This window comes from Ipomoea nil, unplaced genomic scaffold, assembly GCF_001879475.1.
Source record: "Ipomoea nil cultivar Tokyo-kokei standard unplaced genomic scaffold, Asagao_1.1 scaffold3210, whole genome shotgun sequence".
Taxonomy (NCBI): domain Eukaryota; kingdom Viridiplantae; phylum Streptophyta; class Magnoliopsida; order Solanales; family Convolvulaceae; genus Ipomoea; species Ipomoea nil.
In genome coordinates, this window is record NW_017619638.1 from 864,598 (window position 1) to 870,098 (window position 5,501).

Sequence of the window (5,501 nt, forward strand, 5' to 3'; positions counted from 1 at the left end):
AGATTAGATTATTATTATTATTATTATAACAAATAATATGTTCATTTTCAAGAAAAAACAAATAGAATACAAAAAATGTAATTTCTTTATTTTTAGCCAATCAAAAAAATATAATTTTTGAATTTTCAGCCGAACATTTAAAAATTAAATTATTTTTCAAACAATAAGTTATTTTACAGAAATCATTTTTTTTTAAGTTTTTAAAAATCCTAAAATAACCTGGGTGTGATTGGCTGAAAGAGATTCATCAATCTTTAATTAAAAGATAAAGATTAATTTTTGACTTTCTAGGTATGGAGCTCATAAAAATTAGAAGTATATTAATTTAACGTAATCTATAATTTTACATTTTTACAAGTAGAAAAACTAGGACATGTAGTCCTTATTTGGTAAGGTTAATTATAATAATGTTCACAATTAATTAATTATTGTATGTTCATAGAGAGTCGAGAACGAGAAATGGCAATGAGTGAGCAGTAGCAGCTGACTGAAAAGCAAAGGCTCTTCTCTCTTCTTCTTCTTCCTTCTCCCCGCCGCCGTTCTCCGCCGTCTTCCTCCGCCTGCTCGCGGCCATTGCAGTTGCTAGCTTGAATCACGCTACTTCATCTCCTACCACGCTGCCATTACACAACTACTACTATCGAGCTCCCTGGGATTAAAATTCTCAGCTTCTAACTACAATACTGCACTTCTTAGCGTCGTTAACATATTAAACCATCTTTTGCAGCAGTAGATGAACTAGCAAATACCGCATTCAATCTCCGACTTTTATTGCTCCGCCAAAAGCTTCTTGCTTCTTGCTCTCCACTCGCCGCAAAATCGCCCGTTCTGCTTCCCTTCACCTTTCCTCGACATCCAGATCTGCTTCGCGGGTCGGTTCGGGGTCCTATCAGATCCGGAATCCTTCGTACGGACTCATATGCTTATTTTCCTCTGTGATGAATGCGTATTTTATTTTTTATTTTTTACACGGAATGATTCTATTTGATTGTTTGGTGTTTTCTAAAGTATCGCTTGTTGATTGCCCCCATTATCTTTCGGGAGATCTCGCTTTAGTATTTTGGGTGGATTCCAAGTAATTCTGCATAGTACTGTGTGCTGTGTGAAAAGAATCTCAAACTGTTGCTGCATTTTAGTAATGGACTGGCCTATGTGTATTATTATCTTCTTTTTTTTTTTTTTTTTTTTTCTTCCTTAACTAGGGATTTGAGATTTGGCATTATTCATTTTTCTGGAAAATTTTCCAGAGAAATTAGTTTCCACATAAAATAGTTAAGGGAGCATCCCGGATAGTTGAAGAAATGCTGTGGTGATTATAGAGGTTATATTATATATATACACTAATACGCATATACATATATATTTAGCTTGTAGTTGTCTATATGCTACTCTGTGGCTAAGTTTTCTTCCATACTAATTACTAATTAAGGAATTATGATATTTTATTTCACATGAAATGTGACCAATTAGGATTCAGGAATAATTTTATGCTTTTTCATTATCCTTTTTAGAGTCTACCCCCTGGTGAGCAATACCTGTGATGATATACTATAACAAGAAATGCAAAGGATTCCGGAATCAAAACCACTTTCAAGACAGTTTCCTATGGAGGCTAAGGTGGCTCCACTCCCCAGAAAGTTATCCAGTGAGGCTAAGGTGATGAATGCTCGCTCAATTTCTGAAAGGAAAGAGGTGGGAAACAAACCCAATCTGCAGGGCTTTCAAGATTTGGACATAGCTGTCCCTCTGCAAAGACAGATCGGAGAGAATTATGGTCAGGAACACGAGGAAATCATACCTGTTGCTGGTTCGTTTACGAGAAGTGGTGATTCGTATGAGGATAGTGGCTCCACTTCATTCCATGGAGTTAGTCATCCCCCAGAACCTATTGATACTGACCTAATGAGACCGGTGTATGTACCAATCGGTCAGGACAAAGGAAATGGCAAATGCTTGGTAAAAAATGTGCCTGTGAAGGGTCCTTTCTTAGAAGATCTTTCGATACATGTTCCTTATAAGAAACCAAGCTCATCTCTTTTTTCACCCGCAGAGAGCATTATTGAAGAATCAAGTGATTTGGCAACCATATCTTCTCCTTTTGCAGTTCCTCGCCCATCCCAAAATACTGAAGTTAGTCTGCCCCATGATTCCGAAGAGAGAGAATGCATTTGGGATGCTTCACTGCCTCCAAGTGGCAATGCAAGTCCACATAGTAGCATTGATAGTAGTGGGGTTGTCAGGGCTATGAGTGTTGCCAATAGTTGCACAAGCACATACAGAAGCGATGGATGATGAGTGATGGCATGCTCAGTGTAGACAGAAACTATAAGAGCACAAAGGCAAGCATGAGAGGGGACTCACTTGAAAGTACAAAGACAAGCCTTAGCAGAGCAAGTGATAGCAGTGGCCTCAGTGATGACAGTAACTGGAGCAACATTACTGGTGGTGCTAATAAGCCTCACAAAGGGAATGATCCTAGATGGAAGGCTATTCTTGCCATCAGGGCACGCGATGGTATGCTAGGCATGAGCCATTTTAAATTGCTCAAAAGACTTGGTTGTGGTGACATTTGGTAGTGTTTATCTCTCTGAATTGAGCGGGACTCATTGTTACTTCGCAATGAAAGTGATGGACAAGGCATCCCTTGCTAGCAGGAACAAATTGAACCGTTCTCAGACTGAGAGAGAAATCCTGCAGCTGTTGGATCATCCATTCTTACCAACCTTGTATACCCATTTTGAGACGGACAGATTTTTCATGCTTAGTCATGGAATATTGTCCTGGAGGAGATCTACATACCTCACGGCAACGACAACCTGGGAAGCATTTCTCAGAATATGCTGCAAGGTAGGGACATTGTACAGTGTGTTCCTTCATTCTTAATTTCTAAGATACAGAGTTCTTTCTTAGGAAAATCTTTGAGTAAGCATTATGCCACATGTTTGTCTAGAAAATAAATGATAGATTATACAAGTTAGGAAGCATGTGTTGATAGTTTCACCACAAAGATTAAATAATTTGTCTTTACTGTTTAGATTTAATTCATCATTGTAGCTCAGAAGAGATATTGCGAAGAAAGTGTTAATGTGCCTGTATATTTGCAACAGGTTTTATGCTGCTGAGGTTTTGTTGGCACTTGAGTATCTCCACATGCTAGGAGTTGTATACAGAGACTTGAAACCAGAAAATGTTCTGGTTCGCGATGATGGGCACATCATGCTTTCAGACTTTGACCTTAGCCTAAGATGTGCAGTTTCACCCACGCTTATAAAAACATCTTCTGATTCATCTAAACAAGGAGCTGCTTTTTGTGTTCAGCCAGCCTGCATTGAGCCCACATCTGTTTGCATTCAGCCAGCATGCTTCCTCCCTCGGATTTTTCCTCAGAAAAGCAAAAAGAAATCCCAAAAGCCACGTGCTGAGCCTAGCCTAACATCTTATTCGAGGCTTGCTTGTTAAGGAGCCACATAAACGGCTCGGGACAAAGAGAGGAGCAACTGAGATCAAACAGCATCCTTTCTTTGAAGGAGTTAATTGGGCTCTGATCCGTTGCAGTACACCACCAGAAGTACCAAGACCCGTTGAAGCTCAGTATCCAGGGAAGTTAGGACAAGTTGACCCTATTGGAGTCAGCAATAGCAGTAAAATAGTAGGATCAGACATGAGGTCTGAGGGTAAATATCTTGACTTCGAGTTCTTTTAGGTCACTTGGCATCTATTGGTCCTGTGAGCAGTTCCTGCACGAGTTCTTTTAGCAGTTTCTTCCACACAGCAATATGTATCAGAGATGAATGGGCTGTCATGAAAGAAAGTCATTAGTTCCTATAGTACCTGTAGGGTTTCTATTTTCTTCTGATGACTTTTCACACAGTTGAAAACAAGAATTAAAGCTGATACCACATCAACAATGCACGGTAAACTGCTTAGCCTTGTGTTTTTGCTGTCTAATTGCAGATATTCTATAATTAGATGTTGAGTTTATAATGAATATGTTGGTTAAGGTTGTTTATAGTTGAATTCACTCCTTGCCCACTTTTGCTTTTGTTGGGAAGACAAATGGCAGTGGCTTACTAGCTCTGGATTATGCAATTAGGGTGGATTTCAATATGATGTAGATTGTCACATAACAATTTTTTTTTTAATATATTTAAAATGTTAAAGTACATGAATGACAACGGTAAAATTGGAATCTTGCAAATGTCTTTGTTAGGTGGTGGGTTCATGGTACATAAAAAGCACTTTATTTGTGGACATAAAATATATTATTTAAAAGTATATTATTTGAGTATTGAAGGAAACATTATTTTGTATACTATTAAATAATTTACATTCATACGAATACTATACTTTCAGTATATTAAAAATATATCTTGTATTAAAAAAAGTACATTATTTAAATGCTGAAAATACATTATTTTGTATAATGTATATTCAATATACAAATAATATATTTTTAGTATATTAAAAATGTACTTTTTATGGTCCACGTAATAATTTGCCTTCACTTTTTCCTTTATCAAATGTATAAATTTTTTTTAAATGATAGTGGATTGGAATTGTATGAATGCATAGTGAATTGCAAGATATGACAGTAAAAATTACTTCTAAAATTGAAAAAAAAAAAACATTGTATGGATGTGGATAGTCTTAAAGAGCAAATTGAGCTAGCTGGGTCTTAAAGAAAAAGTAAGCATTCTCATGTTTGAAGTTGATTGATCCAAGGAAAAGCAGGTAGAAGAAAGCAAGTGGTGCTGCTCAAGATCCAAGAAAGTTTAACCTAACCACCCTTTAAGTGATGGAAAATGATTAGCAATTACTACTTGGAAGATAAAGTTGGACCATAAAGCAAACTTTAATGGCATGAAAAAGACAAAACTTCTTTGACATTTACATTTTTTCTTTCTTTTTTAAATTACTCTAATTAATCCAGCAATAATACTATGGAGCCAAGTAGACCTGGTAATTATGAACACGACCCGTTAACACGACACGAAACTGGACACGAAAATAATGGGTTAGTGTTTAGTCTTAATGTGTCCCGGGTTGTTAATGGTTTGACGTTATTAATCCGTTATGTTTTGTGTCTTAACGGGTCAACCCGTTAAACCTATTAGCCCCGTTTAACGGTTAATAATCGTTAACTCGTTAACACGAAAAGTTTATAATGTGAACCATTGTCATTATAGGAACATGAATTATCTACATTAGGCCAAGATCCTACACCAATTAATTGATGTTTCGACAATTTGAAATTTGAATTTTTATTGTGTTTTTTATTCTAAAAACTTGTATAGACTCCTTTAATTATGATATTTGGATGCTATTTTTTTTTATGAATGTTATGAATTGAATATTTTAGTTTGTTTGATGAATTGAACGATAGTTTTTATTTATTTATTTATTTTATAGAAACTTTAAAAATTTTAGTTTTTTAAATATTATGGAAAAGCGGGTTTAAACGGGTTTCGTGTCATATCGTATCGACACGACTTAAAACCTGT

The 5,501-nt window shown here is 36.2% G+C and overlaps 1 pseudogene; it reads left to right on the forward strand.

Moving 5' to 3' along the window:
- Nucleotides 1-396: 396 nt before the first annotated feature.
- On the forward strand, nucleotides 397-3,948 carry LOC109168588 (annotated as a pseudogene).
- The last annotated feature ends 1,553 nt before the right edge of the window (nucleotides 3,949-5,501 follow it).